Source organism: Manis javanica, chromosome 16 (genome assembly GCF_040802235.1).
Source record: "Manis javanica isolate MJ-LG chromosome 16, MJ_LKY, whole genome shotgun sequence".
NCBI classification, from domain to species: Eukaryota; Metazoa; Chordata; class Mammalia; order Pholidota; family Manidae; genus Manis; species Manis javanica.
Genome location: NC_133171.1, coordinates 37,875,426 through 37,897,132, shown reverse-complemented (window position 1 = coordinate 37,897,132; position 21,707 = coordinate 37,875,426). Strand labels below are relative to the sequence as shown.

Below are 21,707 nucleotides of genomic sequence, written 5' to 3'. Positions count from 1 at the left end.
TGGGCCATATTCAGAGAGAAAAGGGGGGGAGGGGCATTTCTACAAAGAGACACAACTCAAATTGACATTAGAAATGAGTAAATTTCAGTTGGAATTCCCACAGCCACAAAAATACTGGAATACATTTGGGGAGCCGGGGAATGGTTTTAGTTGATTTCCACTGAGTTCTCCAATTTGGGGGCATCTTTCACTGGAAACTAGATTGGGAACTTAAACTGCCCACAAAAAAGGCTTATTAGCGTTCATACTTTTATAGTTAAGGAGAGTGCAGTAGTTATCAGAGGGGCACCTCCGTGATGCAGTGGGTCATCACACTGAAAAAAAGCTCTACAGTGGGATCTCCGGGGAAAGAAGATTTACATGAACTGTGCTGCCTTCCCTGAGCCAGTCTCCTGGATGGGGGAGAAGGGTATATACTATCATGATTAAGTTTAAGCACCTCCCTATGAATTTTTATTACCAGTCCTTGAAATTCGTCCCATATCTGTTTCTCTGATCACAGTCTAGTGTTCAGAAACAATTTACTTGTGAATTTTCAGACATGGACACTAAACGCAAATACTGGGGTCTGCCCTTGCACAGCTCCATACCACCGTGATTGTTTAGGTGTGCCCTCTTCCCAGCTGAGCTGATAACTGGCCTTCTGCATGCTTGGAAGGATCACGGATGGATGGATGGATGGATGGATGGATGGATGGATGGATGGGTGGGTGGGTGGGCAGGCGGATGATGGATGGATGAGTGGAAAGGTGGATGGTTGGATGGGTAGGTAGGAAGATGAGTGGATGGATGGATGGATGAATGAAGTACTGGAAAGGTGGATGGGTGGATGGATTAATGGATCAATATACAGGTTTCCACACCATTCCATCTTTATATTGGTGCCCAAGATACAGTGAGAGGGATCCAAGGGGATGCTGTTTCCACAAAGGAAATATGTTTAAGACCAAAGCTATATTTAAGTTGGGTAGAATTTAGCCTTGGGGTAGACTTTAAGGCCCTGAAAGATACGAATCACAGCTTTCCATCTTGTGCCTTACTAACCAGCTCATTCCCTGCCACATAGTAAGTATTAAGTGAATATTTGTTGACAAAAACGAATCATCAGAAACACAAATCAAGGAGGAGTCCCTCTGACCCTGAAATTCATCCCCATATTCTGACTCTCTGTGTTTACATTCCAACATTAAAATTTCATTCCTTTATAAATCAATTTTGTATCCAGAAACTGTCCAGTTCTGATGCAAAATATTCCTGGATGTTAAATACATTAAACTCTTTCCATCTGTTGTGTCTTTGGCAGGCATTAGCTGGTCACATTGCTCTCTCTCCTGATTCTTTGCTGATGAGGTTGAGCATGGGGAGGTCCAGAGGTTTCTCTGACTAGACTGAGGGACTAGAGGGGAGAGGGCCCTTTACAGTAGGAAGCGCCAGGACTCTGATAAGGGACCCAAAGGCACACACTCCTCTGTTCTGACCTTTGGCAGCCAGCGCCTGGCCACGGTGCCCTCCCAGCAGCCCCTCCTCCTGACATGACGGGAATTCCTCGCTTCATCCCACAGGTTTCTGCAAGCTGGGCAGAGCAGTGAGATGAGGAAAGAAATGAGGAGAGAAGAGGAAAAGTGGGAGCCAAAAAGTAAACACAAGAGGAAGGGAGACACGGGACAGTAAAGAGAGAAGAGGAAAGAGGAAGTGAGGCAGGTTACGGGCAGGGGTAGGAGAGAAATAGAGTGTATTTGCAGCACAAATCCTCTAGTAATACCATCATCATCGTCTTGCCTGAACAGGTGTGTGAGGACTCCATCTACTCATTATACAGCATGAAAATGGAACACGTGTTTGTTTCTCTCAGCCTCGGAAATCTTTGCAGATGCTGTCAGAAAGTGCATGCTGCTTCCGAGATTTGGTTTTTCAATAGCATACACTGTAGGTTTTGATTGGGGTTGGGAAAAAGAGGAAAGGGGAGTTAATGTGCTTTTTTTTTAATTCTGAAATTCTCTCCCAGGGGGTTCTTCCTTAGAGCGCACTGGGCTCCCTTGAATAGCCAAGCTAGCATGACCAGTGCCCTAGGGTTGGCCAGCAGTCTTGGGGCCACACAAAAGCCTTTTCCTTGAAACGGGCCCCTCTGTCAGTTCAGGGCACGCCCTTGGCGGCCCTTGCGTCCCCTTACTCCAGCATTTCTCGTAGCTTCTATTTGCCTCTATTTCACTTCTGCCCTGACCTCAGAGTCCCTGTCTTGTATTGAGACATCTGAAGTGTGTGGTTCAAGCAAAGAGCATTTTGTTCCCAGCGGAACAAGGCTCAGGAGCCCTGCAGTGCCAGAGACAGGAGTGGGCACCCTTCGTCACTAAACTAAAGCCTGGCAGTGTGCAAGCTGCCCATGACAAACACCACCTTTCCCTGGGAAGGCAGCCAAGGCCCGGAGCCCTGTGTAGGAAATTCCCAGTGAGAGGCCCTTCCAGAGGGGCACAGAAAATGGCTCTTTTCATAGGCTCTGAGCCCTCTTCCTTTCCAGTGTAAAGGCCCACATCACATCCCCCTTCCTGGCCTCCTAAGCTCCCTTCACATGCCAAGTGCCCACGCCCAGGCACCTCCTGGCTCCTGACTTCCTTCTCTTTTCCCTCCACACTCGGCCCTCAGGAAGCCGCCTCCTTGCCCCACCTGGGCTGCCGACTCTCCCTCCGTCCAGCACGCTGTGCCCTCACACGAAACTGCACTGCACCATGACCTCACACATCCCTGGAGGCTCCTCTCAGGTTGAACAGAAATGATTTGTTTACTTTCCCAGATTAGCAAGGGGAGCAAATTCCACAGATGCCTCTGTCCCTAAATCTCAGAGTTCAGACCTCCAGCTTGATAGTAGGAGCTATGTGGTGGAGGCAGCCCGAGATTGCATGGAAGACTGGTGACAGGAACAATCACTCTTTATGGAGCAATTACTAGTTGGCAGGCAATGGTCTACACCCTCTCCTGGATTTTTAATTTAATCATCGCAAACTTCTGCAGCAGGTACTATTATCAGCCCCGAGGAAATGGAAGCCCAGAGAGGTTAAGTAACTTGCCCAAGGCCACACACCCAGGGTGTACCTATGCGATGCACTTCCTACACCCATCCGCCTGCCTCTCTGGACCTGCCCTGGGGCAGCAGGAGCTCATTCCAGCTTCATTCTGCCACTCTCTGGATGGCTTGCTTAGGTGAGCCACACTCAGCTCCTGAGAATCATGATTTCTTGGGGCCTTTCCATATAGTGATGCTGGGATTTTTTTTCCCTTACATACTGAGGTACTCAGAAAGATCTCCACATTTCCTGAATTTGGGGCCAACCCCAGGCACAGGGGTGAAGTAGGTCACAAAATTGATCATTGGAGACCCCTAAAGGCTCCGTCTGTGCAGCATCGTGCTGTCTGGACCAGGCCTCTGGTGCCATCACTGCTGCCTCTGGGGGCCCAGGGCAGAGTCCCAGGGTGAATGCAAAGCGGGTTTGTCTGTCACTGAATGACTTGGAGGACACAGACCCTGCACATGAGGATGTGTAAACCTGAGCTCCTTATGAAAAGAGACACACTCTTTTCAGTGTGTCCTCACCTCAGGGTGAGCACACTGACCAGCGCTGGGTGGAGGGGAGTCCCCAGCTGCTCCAGTCCCAGTCTCTTGGGTGAGAGGACAGCGATCCTCCACACTTTGATATGAGATGGGCTTCTAAATACTGTTTCAGATACCAGGGTGCCATGTCGTCAGAGATGTCATCGTCCCCTGCCAGGAACCCCTCAAGGACCGCCCACTGCCTGCAGAAGGATGTCCACATCCTTACACACAGCTTCAGGGAGCTCCTTGAGCATACTCACACCTTCCCACCTTGGCATCTGTCCTTAGAAAACCATGAGTGCCTGCCCTGCCAGTCTTGACCAAGCTGGCAGCGTCTTAGGAGTTAAACTTTGCCATTGGTGAAAGATTGAGAGTATCATATTTGGTCGATTCTAAGGTGCACCCTTTTTTTCATTTTAACATCTTATTCATTTAGCATTGATCTTACAATTGATGGCATGTCATCATTTATTGGGCAGTGCCTTTTCATTTATAGTGGTTCATGAAATAATGGTGTAGATCTTACAACCAAAGGCGTCTCAGGTTTGATGAACTATGGAAAGGAGCGTTTTCCAAATTTGAGCTGTAGAAGTCCAGCTGAGACTGGAAACCTGTGCACCCATTCTCTGACTCTTTCCTCACCATCAGGCCTGGGTCCTGGCCCAATGGGGATGATCTCTGGGGGCCTCCATAGCCCTCTAGGTGTAACTATGAGTAACATTTAACATGTTTAATGAGCAGACAGTCAGAACAGAAGACAGCAGAAAACAACTGGCATGTCTGTCCTGGAGCTTGGTTGGTCCCCTGGCTATAGTACTGCTTACCTGTTGGCTTCAAACCCTTCAGCCATTTTCCCTTCTGCCTTATTTTAGGACACTTGCCAGCACGCTAAGGGAACTCGGCCTGTCACCCAACCCAGGGGGACAATCCCAAACTGGGCTAATCCAGACACTGTTATCCTAGTGTCCGTCGTCATCCTTGGCTTTAGGGGTGGGCATGATTATTAATTTACTATTGCTGCTGTAACAAATAACTACGACTTTAGCTTAAAACAACACAAATTTATTATCTTACATTGTGTAGATCAGAAGTTGCGTAGAGGTCTCACTGGGCTAAAATCAAGGTGTCTGCAGGGCTGAGTTCCTTTCTGGAGGCTCTGGGGGGGAATTGGTTTTCTTGTTCTTCAAAGTATTGGCAGAATTTAGTTTGTTGCAGCTGTAAGACTGAGGTTCCTGGCTGTCAGCTGGAGGCCCTATGAGTGTCTAGGGGCCTCTCCCCCGTTCTTGCATGTAGCCCCCTCCATCTTAGAACCAGTGACATATCCTCCTCATGCTGCCATCTCTGTCCCTCAGGTGGGCTTATGCACTTAGATGGGGCACCCAGATATTCCAGATAAGTGTCCTTTATTACAGGCACCTTGAGGGCAGAAAGTGAGTCATTCTTTATCGACCCCACAATCAGTGGTGTTCTGGTCAAGGTTCGCAACTGGTTCTGGGAAAAGGGAGGGGAAGCCCTGATTTATAGTGTTTTCTATGGGGTACATACTCCCATCAGGGCTGATGTCAACCTCCCAACACAGCATTACTGAACAAGGAGATGAAGAGATGTGCGGAAGCACGGTGTTCACATTTCCACTATACGGATACAATAGTTGGGAATAACGTCAAGGCACAGATAATAGTAAAATGCAGTAAAATAAGTAGGAAATAAATGAGTTTTGATTATTTGTTACCTTTGTTTTAAATCTAATTTATCCTATCTTAATTTTCTGTAACTTAATCTTTAATAATTTTTGTGTTGAACTGTAAGCTTGCAAAATTCCTAAACATTTTACAACTAGGTTCTCAGCTGGTTTGAGCATACCCCTGCTGGAGTCTAGTACAAGGCTTTGCTTTTAACAGGCACTGGAAGGGTGGTGAGGATGCTAATAAAAAGAACCTGACCGCCCACTAATGAGCTTTGAATAGAGCTGGCCCAGACTTCAGTATTCTTTCCTGTGTCTGAGAATTTCTTCGTTCCATTGCTCATACTTAACCGAAAGCCAAACAAAGTCTGGGTGAGGGTGGAGAGCAAACCGCCAAGGCTCTGACGGAGGGCTGGGAACGCTGGACTCTGCCCAATGTCAGGGTGGGGCCCTATGACTGCTTCCAGGTCAAAACGGTCCTCGACAACTGGGCTGGAGCAAGCCTTTGAGCTATCACTGTTTTCTGGCCTTGCCTCCCCCAGACCACACCCACAACAAGAGAGGTACTCCAGTTATATTATTGTTCTTTTACATTCCGGAAAGCACAGCATCCCAGGCATTGGGAGGGTGGGAGGGGGCGCTGACAAAGAAGTAAAAGCCTCCCTGCCACCTCCCAAAGGCACAGGGAGTCAGGCCCTTGGGTTGCCCTAGCCTTTTGCTCTGGGTGCAGTGCTGATGTCACTGGAAACTGGAGTGGGCAGGCACGCTCAGGGAGGCAGAGGGACAGCTGGTGAATCAGCTGTGTACACTCAGCACTATCCCGGTGGTGGTTCAGGGATTGTACCATATATGGACTGGGGCTCAGGACCGCAGCCCCGCTGATTTGCACTGGGACTCCCTTGAAATTGCATTTGGGGTTTAGTTCATTGTAACCAGCAAAAGGGAGACCCCAGGAAGGTTGGTCAGCATGAAGAAACCAGGGCCAACTGTGGTCTGGCAAGGAAAAGATGAGAGAACAGGGGACAGCCCCTTTGCAGCTGGACTGTTCTTGGGAATGAGGGCTGGAGGCTGAGAAAGTGGTGGGAGTGACCCTCGGCAGTGGGTGCAAGGGGAGGGACTGGGCAGAGGACCAGCCTCCTTCTGCTGACTCCATTCTGCCTCTGGCCGACCTGGAGCTGCAGGCCTTTGTGCTGAGGCTGATCAGACCAGGGGAATAACTCCAAAACGTCAGATGTGGGAGGCAGCTTCCCTGACCCTGGGTGAAGGTGGCTGTGAGTCTGGGGAAGGCACAGGAAGCCTCTTGGCCAAGTGAGGGACAGTGCAGGCTCTGAGCTATTCTGAAGTCAAGATGGGCTCACCCAGGTGGAACCCAGCTAGTTAACCCCCAGCCCCAGCCCCTCTGTCCAGATGGGGTCAGCCCCATGTGACACAGCTAGGGCTGTGGGAATCCAGGAGAGGGGGCTTGGGGAGTGATCTGGGACAGTGGCTTTTAATAGATGGCCTATAAATTGGATCCAGTTTGTAAAGAGTAACCAAATTGTTGTGGTTTCAGCAATTTGGTTACTTTGACTATTTTTTTAAGGGCCAGACTGAATTACTTAGGACACGTTTCTGTCTGTGTACCTCTTGATTTGGTTTAAAAGACCAGAACCACAGAATACTCTATCACAGTGAGAACGAACTACTCCATATGTGAAACACAGACAAATCTCACAAACATAATGTGGACTGAAAGAAGGCAGACACAAAAGAGTACTGTGAAATCCCAGTTATATTGACTCAAAAACAGGCAAAACCAATCTGTGATGTTAAGAAGTCAGGATAGTGGTTCCTTTGTTGGCGTTGTTAGCGACGAGGGGCAAGACTTCAGGGGAGCAGGTGACGTCTGAATTCTTTGCCTGGGAGCTGCCTATGCAGATGTAGACACACTGAGCTGTCCACTTACAATCTGTGCATGTTCCTGAGTGCATATTTCAATCAAAAGTTTCCTTAAAAAAAAAAAAGAACCACAATGTAATCGTGTGAACTAAGTGGTGACAGGAAGAATAAATTCCTGTGTGTCAAGCAAAAAAAATAAGCCTCCAAGGAGGGTTGATGTGACAGAATGTCACTACCATGGGGCCAGGAGCCAAAAGGCCCGATTTCTAATCCCACTCTTGTCTTCACTTCTGGGAGGGTCTTGGAAACTCAGCCCCCATGCTTCTCACTTGCTCTGCTCTAGGACAAAGGAGTTGGATTTGATTAAATGATTTCAGAGAGAAGATTCCTCTTTCCCACCTGTTTCAGTGGAGATGGACTGTGATCTAAATGTTCATTTTGCCTTTCATGTGATTTTTCTCACGGAGGGAAGATCTCCCGGCTTGACGAGCTCTCAGATCGGTTTTCACACTGTTGAAATGCACACGCGCATGTGTGCAGATGTGTACTTGCTGAGGACTCTATTCTGCTGCCTCAGCACCCTCTTACTCATCTTCCCCTTCTTTACTTGTCTCCTTCATTACCTTCATCTCCACCTTCCTAGATCTTAGTGAATTCACTTCCCAGGCTGCCATACATAGTACCACCAACTGGATGGCTCAGAACAACAGAAATTTTTCATCTCATAATTTTGGAGGCTTGAGGTCCAAAATCAAGGTGTTGGCAGGGCCGTTCTCCCTCTGAAGGCCCTGGAGGGTCTTTACCATGCCTCCCTCCTGGCTTCTGGTAGCCACAGGTGTTCCTCGGCTCGGAGATGTCCAGAGCAGCCCTCTGTCCTCACCTGGTGCTCTCCCATGACTCCACAGGGTCCTCCCTCTGTGGGAGTCTATGTCCACACTCTCCCTTTTCATAGGGACACCAGTCACATTGGGTAACAGCCCACGCTAATGTCCTCATGATAACTGGATGACCTCTGAGAAGACCCTATTTCCGAATAAGGTCACATTCTGAGATACGAGAGGCTAGGACTTCTGTATTCTGTAGGGTCACAATTCATCTCACAGCAGCCAGTGATTAAAAGACTTCAGGAAAACTGAAAGCAGCCTCCCAACTCTATAGCCCCCCAGGAAACATTAAGGATCCCAGCTAAAGACCAAACGCCAAGACACGTGGGTGAATAGTAATAACCACTATGCTTGCACAGTGCTTCCCATTCCCCAAACACTTGCAGAATCATTATAGCATTTGATTCTCCACAGTAAGAAAGGTGGAAATGCAGGCCCTGGGGCCTGGAATCTCAGCACCATCTGTTACTAGCTGCTTGATCCTCCATCCGTTTCCCCCTCTGTCAAGCAGGGATGTGGTGGGGACCAAATGAAGGAAGCACTTAAACAGTGCTGGCGACACAGAACTGATGCAAGCATGAAAGCGCGCAGAGTGTCATCTCCATTTTACAGATGGAGAAACAGAAGGACACAAGGCTAAGTTAAGACAGGTCCAGAACTGAAACCAGGCCTCTGGGGTGCAGCACTGACTCCTTAGGTTGTCTGGCATGACCTGCTGTCCAGTTTTAGGTAACGCTAATACGAGCAATGACAGCTGCCTTTTACTAGGCACTCGTTAAGCACCAGGCAGTGTCTAAGTGCTTTCATGCAGCACCTCATTTAAGCCTCACAATAACCTTGGAGACGGGTACTGCAATCCCCATTTTAGGAGTGTGCAAATTGAAGCCGTAAAAATCCCAAAAAAAAAAGCTGGACACTCAGCTAGTGATAAGGAGGCAGGATTTGAATGCAGGTCTCCCCGGGCCTGAGTTTTCAACCATTTATCTCCATAACCTCTGTAAAGAAAAAGACCACTGTACTGGCTTGATGAATACCTATAAGTTGCCAGGACCAAGGGGGTGGTATTTGTTAAGTCTCTCAGGGGTCAGGAGAAAGCCATTCTTATCCATGCTTCATCCTCCCCTATGGCCTCAGGCACTGGACCCCTTAGGTGTCCCACCGGCTCCCAGGGATGGATTCAAATCAGTCCCTGAGGGCTTAAGAAGCCCAGTGTAGGAGAGGAGAGGCACCACATGAATGTGTGACAGACAAGGCCAGGGCTGGGCCCAGCAGGATTGACTGGTGCCAGCAAAGAGATGGAGGAGGACCCAGTGCCGGCACCCAGAGGCAGCCAGGTGCCCAGGGACAAAGGCTCTGTGGGACTGACCAAGTTCGTGAAGAGAAAGAAAGACAGTTCTCCTGGGCACAGCTGGTCCTAGCAGGCCGAGTGTGCTGCTGTCCCCAGACGGCTTCAGGTGGCCGCCTGGGACCCCTTCCCAGTTTGAGGTTTCACGTGCAGGCCTAATAGAAGCAGCCCCCTGGAGTCTTGGCCCAGGCTGGTCTGATCCGACACACATCCTGATGCTCACAGTTGTGGTGGCAGCCCAGACATGACTGTTTTGGCTTCGTCACGTCTTATTCTCTCTCTGTCAGCAGAATTGCCCTCCAAGTCCTTGATCCCAGCTCCCCAAGAAGGGGCCTCACAATCCGTGCACCCTGCCTGTGCCTCCTGGGGCCCCGTGGTGGATGATCGAAGGTTAATTGAATCGCTTTGGAGGTAGGAAATAAGGCAGATCTGGTGGTGGACAAGGGGGAGGGAGGGTATTGTGGGTTTTTCCAACAGAATTTAAAGAGCTCTGTTGTGAATCTCTCTCTCGTCCCCCATGGGGTGAATGATTTACTATGACTTAAGGGGCCACAAACACAACAGCACTGACCCTGGAACAGGCTTTGAAGGAGAGGCAAAACAAAGAGTGGGCCTCTTCCCTGGACTTCCCTTTGGAACGTCCCACAACTCTCAGGGCATTTGGAAGGAAACACATTCAGAGTTTTCCCAAGAGAACGCAGTCTGTGGCTTGAGCAAAAGGTGTTTACTCCCACGGAGGTGGGATTTTTATTGCTAGTTTCAACATCAAGGAGGTGTGAAAGTTATGTACAAAGCCTGACAATCAGTGCCGCCTCAGAAAGGCCAGAAAGGGGCCGCTTGCCTGTTTGCAGATACCTGGGGGGCTCACGAAAATGCGGATTCTGGATCAGCAGGACTGAGGTGGGGCCCGAGAGTCTGTTTCCGACGTGTCCCTGCTGCTTGCCTTAGGACCACTCTGAACTAAGAAATACTCCTGTACTTTTCTTAGCATTCTCCTCCACACATACCTCCCCAGAACAAAAACACAAAATAAAACAAGACAGGGGAAATTGCATTCCGTGAAAGTGTCTTACATAATCCCAAATACTTGGGAAGGCTCTGCCATACTGTATTTTGAATTTTAACCAGACCCGTCTCCCAGCAAGAATGGTCTCGATCAGGTCAGAGGGTAGGGCAAAGGAGAAAGACGACTCCATGGACAGTCCTGTACAATCTTACAGAACAATCAGGAACAACAGTATTACAACTACCAGTTTTTGCTCTAAAATACATTTTTAAAGGTGACTGTGACTGATATATATGCATACAAATTACTAGAAAACATGGTTAAAGGCAAATTTTACTTGATCTTTGTGCTTTTCTGTATTTCTAAAATTTTCTACAAACAAACCTATACCTTTGCTGCCCTTTTTTTTTTTTAAAGACTGAACTTGAAACCTCCTGTACTGTTGATATTCACTGGCCTTTTCCCTGGTGCTAGGAATCAGAATGGAAACTTTACTACCGGATATTGAACATACAGGTACACTCCTCAGGTAACTGAGCCTTTGAGGGTCGGGGGAGGACAAGAGTCTGCTGATGGTAGGGAGACCGAGCCAGCAGAGCAGGTCGGCATTGAGCCGCTACTTGGCATTGAAGGAAGGATAGAGGAAGCCTGTGAGGAGCACCCAGTCTCTGCCTCCTGAGGTCGTGCTGACCGCTTGCTGGCCTGAGGTCAGATTTATTTTAGTTTCTATGTCTGTGAGCAAGGCCAGATGCATAAATGACGGGCTGGCATGATGCATCTTACTCCATGTTTGCAGATCAATGAGCAGACTACGTGAATCAGGGAACTGTGACCTTGTGCATTTTATAAATGAGAAAAAGCAAGTTGGGGGTAGAAGGTTGGAGAGGGTAGGAGGAAGCATGGAAATGGAACCTTCACAACTCAGGTGCCTACTCCCCTGAAATCAGGGATTCCCAGTCTTCAGAAGTGCCAGTGCAGCAAACTTTGGATAAATTTAGTTCTCTCTAATCAGCATGATGCTTTGTATACAGTGTGTACTCGTTGTTTTGAATACACTAATATTTCTTTCATAATGGTCTGCCATAGAGCACAGAGCAATTTTAGGAAATTAGCCATCTTTTCCCATTGGAAGCAATACACTTTACAAAGAGGTTTGCATATGCACTCACTCAATACCTATTTGCTAAATAGAATAAAAGAACACTGAAGCAACAAGATTTAGGGGGAGTGGAACAACAAAACAGATTACTAAGAAACAAGAAAAGGGCAATTCTAAATGTAGCAATATTCTTTTATATTTAAACATAGAAGATGGCTTTATAGGTCTAAAGCACATGATTTATAATGTCTGAGGAAATAAAATTACAGGAGGGTGTCCTCCTAGGTGCCTCCACCCACTGTTTGGGAATGAAGACTGGCTTTCTGTTACTATCGTGCTGATCTCTCCACTGCCATTTTGCCAAATACACTCAGTTTTGAATAATCTTTAGCCTTCATGCTTGCACTGCAAAAGCAAGTATAAGCAACACTTTTTTTTCTAGGTCCTTCATTCTCTTGACAATGACCCTTCCTATCAGGTGCCCAGTGTTTTCATGACTTCCTCTAGAAAAAGGGAAAAACTCCTTGACATGGGGATATGAACAAATGCTAACAGGGGAGAGTAGCCCAGCTAAGTTCTATTCCAGGCCCAACTGCGAGCAGACAAAATTTGTCTCCTAAGGATTTCCTTGACTATTTTGATCCTCTGTTTTCAGTGTGAAGACATCCCTGATTTCAAGGGTACCTCACAGATGCTCTCTAGCAGCTCAGGGAAGACTCTCTATCTGCAGTCTTGCCCCAACTCCCATACCTGTCCTTCTCTCACCATCCCATTAAAACCTACCCAACCTTGTCCTAACCTTCAGTGTCTTCACCATGAATGGGCCAAATGTGCCAACAGGACCCCTTAATATTGAGAATTAGGGGCAAGTGCATGTTTGAGATGATACATCTTCCAGTAACCCAGTATAAGCAGCCCTACCCTTTGGTCCAGGGGCCCATCAGAGTTTGGAGACAGGTGCATCAGCTGTGGCCTAGGTGGTCTTCCCTTCATTCCAAAGCGCCTTCCTCCAGTGACTCACCAGCAGCATGGAGGACCGAACTGTTCCCTAGTAAAGCAGGTAAGATGAAAACACAAGTTAGTGTTTGCTGGGGTGGATCATTGCCCTTTCCTCATGTTCTTGTTATCTACTTCTGATTCAAGATCTCTGGCTGAGCAAAGTGATACACAACTAGTGACATTTCCCGGCAGTAGATTCAGACACGCCTAAAGCCCCTGTCATAATGAATGCCTCCCTGACCTCCTTGCTAATGGAAGCGGGCTCTGCAGCATACATACTAAGTTGGGACAACCGGACAACTGGATGTGGGGCTTGGCACCCCTTTGCCTTGGCAAGAATCCGTCCTGATAGTGTGCCATATCTTACCACTGTCCTACACCAAGCACCATAATTTATTATGGAAAGAAGCCTGTCCTAGAGAAAAGCAGCTGGGAAGACCTTCGGACTTCTGGGGTGTGCGAGCATCAGCAGGTAATGAAAGCAGCACTTCATTCATTTGCTGGTGGAGGTAGCTTGCGCCGGGGTTCTCAGGCATGGGTCAAGCAAACACAAACTTGAGAAGGGAACTGCTATAAGTAGGGGAGAATTCTGCCATTTTTGTTATGAGGCTGCAGTGGTATCTGGATTGAAATGACAAGACTCCCAGTTTAGGGTATAGTTTGGGGGTGTAGTCAGGAGCTTGAGCTCAAACTCTGTCTAGAACTTTCCAGGGGATCCTCCTAAAAGTCATCCAGATCTGACCCATTCTTAGCTCACTGAAGGCTACTGATAAGAATGGGTCTCTCAGTCCAACTGAGGATGTTGGATTGAGGCAACTGGAGGAATATTTTTCTGGGATGTGCGTGTGTGTGTGTGTGTTGGGGAGGAGGTGTCCACTTGGCTTCTGATCTGAGAGTAAAGGTGATTGAACCAAAAAAGACTCTAGAAAGGTAAGTTATGGGAAAACATAAGAGTTACCAGTTTACCTCTTAAATATTTACCAGGCTAAACTTACTTATCTTGAGAGGCCATATAACATAGTGGTGAAACCTGTGGACTTTGGCATCAGACAATCTGTATTCGAATCCTACCTGTACTCACTGTGTGGTCGTGGGCAACTTACTTAAATTTTCTAGGTCTCAGTTTCTCTTATCAATAAGATGGATGATGATAATAATAGTATCTTCCAAATGGAGTTATTGTGAGGATTGAATGAGCTAAAGCAAAGTGGTAGAACAGTGCATTATTTAGTAAGTGCTTACTCTGTCAGCTATAATCTTGGGAATGTTAAGCTCATCATTTTTAAAATAAAAGTCAGGTTTATTTAGATTTAATTTGTATACCATAAAATTCACCCCTTTTGGTATACATTTCTATGAATTTCAACAAACACACAATCATGGAACAACCACCACAGTCAAAATGCATCATCCCAAAAAGTTCCTCTGTCCCCCTTTATCATCATCCCCTCTCCCACCCCTAACCCCACTGATCCATTTTCTGTCCCTATAGTTTTGCCTTTTCCTGAATACCATATAAATGGAACCATACAGTACATAGCAGAAAACTCATCATTTTTAAAGGCTGACTTATAAATTTGGCAACCAATGAATTCTAAGTGTATTTAAAGAGTCATTACAATTTTTATTTCAAATCAGATGATATATTTTCTGTTGACTTACAGAAGAGGTCTAGTATTTTTGAAATGTCTCTTGAATTAGTTCCTTTATAGGTAAGTGGGTTTTTCTCATATGCTCTCTGTCAGCCATTAAGTCTCAACCTTGAGGCTGAAGTTGGCAAGGGGAAGGATATGACATAGAGGAGACCTCAGGTATTCAGGAAGGGGAAATAAAGGGGAAGTTCCCCTTGTCACCTGAATGGAGAGTGGGAAGAGGAGAGAGTCATGTGAGGTAGACAGTGAAATAGATGGCTCTCCATCTCCATTTTAGAGGAAGTCTTGGGAGTTGTAGAGAGGAATGTCAAGGGCAGGGGCATTTTGCTTGTTTGTTTAATTTTCTGCAATTCATGGCTTGGACTCTGGGATGAGATGGCCTGGTGACCTGACCTGCACCAAACCTCAGAGATGCCACTCCTAAGTAAACATGGCACAAAGACAATCTCAGTTTTCATGTACTATGGAGGGGCCGCTGAAGTTCCCTCATGGAGTGAGAGGAGATGAAGTAGCTGAGTTGAGAGTGGCCCATGGTGACAAGGGAGAGGACCCTACAATAGGGAGCATGGACTCATCTAGACCAGGGGCTAGACAGAGGAGAACCCAGGCAGCCAGGAGGTGCCCCAAACCTGGCTAAGAGGCCACATGTTGAAGCATATGTACAGTCAACTTAGTAGCACACAAAGGTCAGGAGGGAGGGCGGTGGGCAACAGCGAGGACCGGAGCCTCCAGGGACCCTTCTTGGGTTCTAGAGCCCCTCTACTCTTGTCCCATGGTGATTCAGTGAACACATCCCTCCACCCAGTCCCATCTTGTGGAAGCAGAGGGACAGGCATGAAAACAGAAAGGCTAAACATTTTTCCTCAAGTGTTGTTCGAAATATTGTAGCCAACTAAGGTGACTCCGTGGGCAAGGGTTTGTGAGAAAGGCTAAAGCTGTATTCTCAGCCCACCTGAGCATAATGTGTATAAATCTCCAGCCCCCATACACTCCCATTACAATTTCACAGCTATTTTACCTTAATTTCTAATCTATTACCTCTTATAGTGGAGCTTTAAGAATCTTGGTCTTACAGCTTCAGAAGCTATACATTTTAAGGAATAGACTCATCCCTCTGGAAATACTGATTTTTTTCAAAGTGTAGAACTCGAGCAGGCACTTTGTAACTCATCTTTAAGTTCAGGATTACACCATTCAGATTTTCTCAAATGGGACATTTCTTTGTGGATAAATACAAAGGTACATCATACTATCAGGTCCATTTATGCACTTCCATAAGGCAAGCATGAGCTTTTCATGATGAGCAATTGGAATGGGATTTGGCTGCTAGGGGATTAAGAAAATGATTATCAATAACAGGAAGAACAAATGCCCTTTATTTGAGAGCAAATAAACTTGAAGTGTTAGGGCAAGTTACAATGCCACGGTGATAAAGTTTCGTAGTTCCTAATGAAAAACAAACTTAACCCAAGGGAAACTCCCTAGGCAATTATATTCCCCATGTGTAACTAGGCAGGAAAAATAAGAGATTTAAGAAGATAGAAAAGGAACATCTTTGTAGACCTCCATAAAAACTGGATGTTGGAACACGAAATGCTCTCTGCAGTATATCACTATTTTTTTTTTTTTTGCACCCTTTATTCACTCTGACACAGGAAATCAATCCTGGGAAAAGGTGAGAGTCAGCATTTGAAATGCATTGGGAAATTATAAATTATAAGAGCTATTGATAAAGCTAGTATTTATAGCTGTAAGGATTTTATATCATTTACACCTGGACTGTAGACATAATTAAAGCCCACTAACCCATTCTGATTTATTAAAGCTGTTTCCATTTACAAAGCCACATGAGACTTTAGTAGCAGACAAACATACATGAGATAGAAATGCTCCTACAGGGTCACTTGGTTTAAAATACAGCCATTTAAAATAAAGACCTCAGACACGGTCACATGATTTAAAATATAGCCATTTAAAATAAAGACCTCCCAACCCAGACTGTATATTTTGACATAAATCAATTCCAAATTGGCAACAGCAATGATGTATTTTTTGGTATTCATCTACAAATACAAATTATTATGAGTGGTGTCAGATAGTACATAGGCATATAAAGCGTCCAGAGATATGGTGAATTTCTGATCCTGAAAACTCTGAAGAGTTTCCTCAAAACCCTATCTTCAGGTTCTATATCTGGGAGAGGCATAATCAACCAGCAAGCATTATCAATCATCTGTCTTAGCACCTTCTCAGTCTACTTCTCCTATGTCTTAATCTCCCCTGCCTTTGGTGAGGTCTTTGGTTTCATTCACTCATCTACTGATGCATTCATTAATTTGTCTTTTAATTATCTACTGCTGTGTAACAAATTACCCCCAAGACAGTGGCTTAAAACTAACACATTTATTATCTCTTGGTTTCTATAGGCCAGGAGTCTAGGCATGACTTAGCTGGGCTCTCTGCTTCAGAGGCTCTCGCAAGGCTGTACCCAGTGTTGGCCAAGGGTGGGATCTCATTGGAAGGCTGACTGGGGAAGCTTCCACTCCCAAGCTTATGTGGTTGTTGGCAGGATTCAGTTCCTTGCAGGTTGCTGGACTGTGTACCTGAGCACCTCCTGAGGTCACCCTCAGCTCCTTGCTACATGAGCTTTTCCAACGCGGCGGCTTGCTTCTTCAAAGCACATAAGCTGAGAAGGTAACTACCAAGATGGATGTTATCATCTTTTGTAACCTAATCATGGAAATGACATACGTTCAATGTTACATTTTCTATGTTTTAGAAGCAAGTTACTCAAGGTTAAGGAGATTACACAAGGCTGTGAATATTAGTAGGTGGGGATAATTGAGGTCATCTTAAAGGTGGCCAATCACATTTGTTAAGAATTTGTTGAGCACCTCCTAGCTGCCTGACACCCTTCCAGGTGCAGGAAATACAGTGATGAACATGCTTCTCTCCTCAGATCTATCTGGGGGAAAGGCAGCAGACATTAAATATATTATTGCAGTTGTGATAACCACATTAAAACAGAAATACAGGGAACAAAAGACCCATTCTGGTCTACATTGAGGGGAGAAGGATGTCAAGCAAGGACATTTCAATGGAGACTTGAAGAAGGACTGGCCCAGAAAAGAGGAGAAGAAAGGAAGTTTTCCAGGCAGAGGGATTGGCCTGTGGCAAGAATGTTGTATTTGAGGGAAGAGTAGCTGGAGTACAGGGTGAGAGAGTGGGAGGAGCAAGGAAAGGAAGTGGAGTCTTGTTCGCTATAAGAAGTTTGGTCCATGGCCAACGACAAAGGAGAAGCCCTTGAGAAGTAACTTGGAAGACGCCTTTGGCCCCCTTTTTCCTTCTCCTGCAGGTCTTCTCTCTACTGTCCGAGGATCAGTCTTGAGCCTGTGATCATGCTCAGACACCCCTGAGTGACCTGACCCCTCTTTATCCTGTTACGATACCCTGCTGGTACTATACTGTATAGTCCCAAAGGCTCTTCCTCCTTCCACCTACAGGATTTTTCTAGCAGTTTTCAAACAAAACCAGATGTAGATCCTACAACATGAAACAGATTAAAGCAGAACTACTTGGATCAAAGACAGTTACAGAAGAAGGGGCACTTGGGAGCACCCTCCCCCACATTCCCAAGGGGGTGCTCAAGGCACCGCTCTGGAGCGCTAGGACTCTGTTAATCCCAATTTGAGAAACATGTCCCTAGGCCACCCCTTTGCCAGCTGTTATTCCCAAGGACTCAGTCTTTCAATAAACGTTCATTGAGTCCTTGGAGTGTATCAGGCATGTAGTAGGCATTGAGAATAGAGAAGTGACTAAGACAGTCTCTTTCCTCTGTGAAGTCACCGTCTGAGGAGGGACTCCCATGGGTGAATGACTCATTACCTTACCATGTGATGCGCCATTATGGACGTTTGCGCAGGGAACTGCTGTGGCTCAGAGAGGACACAGGAAGGAAAGGCTTCCAGAGCAGACGAAGCTTGAGTGAAAAGGAATTTGCAGGCGAACAAGAGGCCTGGTGGTACCTGTCTGAGGGTCCGTCCTTGCATCTGACACCACTCCTTTCACTCTGCCCGTCTCTGACCACACTGTCTGGCTGGGGTGACCTTTCTCACTATCTAAAACAACTGCCCTAGGCTTTAAGTAGAAAGGCCTTGATTGATCTCCCAGGTTCTGTAACAACCATGTGAAAGCTTGTATTGGATTTAGAAGATGAGCAATTTCATACAGTTCTATATCCAAAATTGTCTTTCCCCACTTAGAGAAGGAGAGACTGAACAGAGAACACTCTTTGTATCCCACCTCAGAGCATTTTCTCCCTACCAAGGCTCTGCACCAGAAGAGGGACCAGCCACCTTTGACCTCCCTTTTGGTCTCAGAGTCTTAGACTGTGGCCACCCATCAGATCTAGCATGTTCTGTAGGCCTCTGGGATCCTTCCTGGTGTGCCTTGACAATCCAGAATTCTGGGGTGGGGTAGCTTCCATTTGCTGGTTAATTATTCATGGCTTTGACTAATTATTCATGACAGCTAAAAGCTCAGACCAGTCCTAAAACAGTAGATTCAGTAAATTTAAATTCTTAAGACAATAAAAGATGCAACAATAGGCTGAGGCTATGTAAAATCAGAACTGGCCATTCAGAGGAAAAGACTTCAAGACCGGATGTTGGGTTGTGCAAGCCAAGCCATCTGTTGTTTAATTGTTTTATCTGCCAGTGACTCATTCAGCATCTTTTAGCTTAGTGTCAGGCCAAGTCTGAGTAATAAGAGCAAAAGAGTCCAACTCAACTTTTTCCTCCTGCATAAGATCGTTTTTCCAACAAAAAGTAAGCTGTCTTTTTCCTACAAATTCAGACCGCCTCTGGATTTTTCCACACACTGCAAAGCACTAGAATGCTAGCATCTTGGAACATCTACACTTCTTATAATGCTTAACTAAAATTCTACACTGTTTGTCTTCTCAGGTAATGCACTCTGACTGCCTGAGTAGACTGTAAGCTCCTTTAAGGCTCAGGGAATGCCTTACCCATGTTGGTATTTATGGTTCCTTCCCATCTCCAATTTAGCACAGGGTCATGCAAGTAGGCACTCTATAAATACATGTGAATGAATAACCATGGCCCAGCCCATGTACATGCAGCCAGTCTCACTGACACGAGGGTGACCTAGCCAGGACATGTGGGGAAGGAGTTTCGGAGGCAGTCCGGGTGGGCTGCATATGTCTCACAGCTGGCAGGCAATGTCCACAGACCCCATGCCAGGTACATGTGAAAGTCAACATATTTATGCCTTTAAAAAAAGAAAAAAAAAGTCCCTGGTCAAACCTGCCTGGACTGTGCTTACCATTTACGTAACCCTAAATTGGACAACATTCACTAGGCTTCACTTGCGCTCTTTCCTTTAGTTGTAATTTAACTATTTTTACCCTGTTTCCCTTCTTTACCCAAGAGAGCAGTCCCTGAAAACAACCAACCGGAGGATTCTACTAAGGGCAGCACGGTATCTATTTCCTGTCTGCTATGGCCACTTACTCAGACGACAGGTAATCAGAGTTTCAACTCCTTCAACCGAAATGGAAATTTGAAGAGCAGGTAATATGACCAGAGTGTCACGAAGCTCTTATTAAGTCAGGATCTGTTTTTTAGTGCAAGTAGAGACTGCATGCTCATAGCCCTGGATGACCATGGAAGGAGGGGGTCAGTCTTCTGTCCTTTGGACAGTCCCCCCTGGCTTTATGACTGTGGGTGACTCATTCAGGAGTCTGGCAACTTTCTTCCTGCCATTAAAGGTGAGAAGGAGAGTGGGCATATTATGAATTGCTTCTCAGGCTTAAGGATATTATGAGAATGAAATGCTTTTTGTTCATCCCTTTTAGGAAAAGATACACCAAAAAGTGTGGATTCCTGGATTCACCTTTTCCATAAACTGTATCCTCTTCCTGTCTCCCTGATTTCTAGGAATAGGACCAGTTGCTACTTGACACCTTTCCAGAGGCAACCAGTCAAGTCTTACCAAGTCCTTCTTCCCAAAGCCTATGCATCTGTCCTTTTTTATATACATCATTCATCCACTTAGTCTAGTACCGAGGATCAGTGAAATGTAAGCTGTTGTACTGGTTGCACTGGGTAGAAATAGAATGAGACAAAGAGATGGATAGAAATAAGAATAAGATGGAGAAATGGGTAGAAATGGAAATAAGATTTGGTTCTCACCATTAGGAAGTTTACAAAACTTCTTAAGGATTACAATTCTCAACTATTTCTCAGGTTTTTTCCTCACACGTGAGAAATTGGAAGCTCCAAGTCTAATCTCTCATCTGCAATCTCTTATTCATTTTCTCTATCAAGCACTCATTCTACTACCAAATTAATATTTCTAAATAAACATTTTAATCATGTCATTTCACGGAGTTAAAACTTTCAATAGTGCTACACTGCTCACAAGGGAAAAATCACTCCCTTTAATTTAACTCTTAATTTGGTTTTTAAATTCAAGAGCTTCTAAAATCTGGGATGAACCTATTTCTTGACCTTACTTCCCATAACTTTCTGTGGCAAATATTCTGCTTGGACAAATTGGTTAGATTACGAAAAGTATACATCCTTACAGAACAGCAGTAGACTCATAGGCTCTGAGAAGTGACTGGTGGATATGAAGGGGGAGGGGTTGGGATGGGTGCAGAGTGGGAGCAGGCTGGGGCTAAAGGGGCACAATAATCCATAATCACAATATAAGTTGATCACAGGGACTGTTGAACCCCTGTGATGTACATTTGGAACTAACATAAGATTGTATATTAACACTTTAATTAAAGAATAAATAAAAATAAAAATAAAAGTGAGTCATCCAAATTCCAAAAAAAGTATACATCCTTTTCCCACTGCAATCTACTTGTGCATATATTCCAGAATGGATTGGATATCTTCTGTGAGGCAGTGCTATTATAAGAGATGGTGCACAGTTTCTGCACTCGAAGAGCTTATTGTTTAGTCAAGACTAGAGGCAATGAACTGACCATGGCAATGACAGGAGTGCGCTGGACATAGTGAAGCACTGGATGTGGTGGGAGCCCACAGAACCGCACCTGCTCCAGCCTTGGAGAAGCCAAGGAATGTTCCTCGGAGAAGCCAAGGAATGTTCCTCAGAGAAAATGACAGACATCTAAAACGAGACACAAAGAACCAGTAAAAGTTAGGCAGTAAGTTGAAGAAAGTATGTACCAGACAGAAAAAAACAGGGTGTTCAGTGGCCAGGTGATGAGAACATGTTGAGAGAACTCAAATCAGAATAGAATGTGAAATACAAATGTGTGTGCATGCATGCACATACGTGCGTGCATGTCGACATAGGGAAATTGCAAGGGGGGCTAAAGAGGGAAGCAAGTCCAGATCACTTGAGATCTCATAAATCAGGCTAACGGGTTCAGACTTGACAGGCTTGAAGCGACAGAGTAGCATGACCCGCTTTGGCTGTCATCTAGGGACTGTACCTAGTCCCACAAATCAGGAATGGAGTGTTTGGGAGCATTAAGTAAGGCCTTTCTTTTTAGGAGTATTATTAATGATCTTGTTGAG

General features: G+C 45.8%; 2 long non-coding RNA genes across 2 annotated transcripts in view; one reads left to right on the top strand and one right to left on the bottom strand.

Annotated features, from left to right (window-relative positions):
* Nucleotides 1–21,707, top strand: part of LOC108394480 (uncharacterized) — a 33,667-nt gene that overhangs the window by 6,231 nt on the left and 5,729 nt on the right. Inside the window, exons 2-10 of the long non-coding RNA XR_012126277.1 lie at nt 9,668–9,788; nt 10,801–10,912; nt 12,416–12,542; nt 12,626–12,953; nt 16,703–16,827; nt 19,582–19,675; nt 19,779–19,921; nt 20,009–20,232; nt 21,042–21,331. This is a non-coding gene — a long non-coding RNA (uncharacterized lncRNA). The remainder of the gene's footprint in view (nt 1–9,667; nt 9,789–10,800; nt 10,913–12,415; nt 12,543–12,625; nt 12,954–16,702; nt 16,828–19,581; nt 19,676–19,778; nt 19,922–20,008; nt 20,233–21,041; nt 21,332–21,707) is intronic.
* The window catches only part of LOC118969215 (uncharacterized), a 45,751-nt gene continuing 31,077 nt past the window's right edge, over nt 7,034–21,707 (bottom strand). The window contains exons 2-3 of the long non-coding RNA XR_005057151.2: nt 12,404–12,530; nt 7,034–7,258 (exon numbers count right to left, since the gene is read on the bottom strand). This is a non-coding gene — a long non-coding RNA (uncharacterized lncRNA). The remainder of the gene's footprint in view (nt 7,259–12,403; nt 12,531–21,707) is intronic.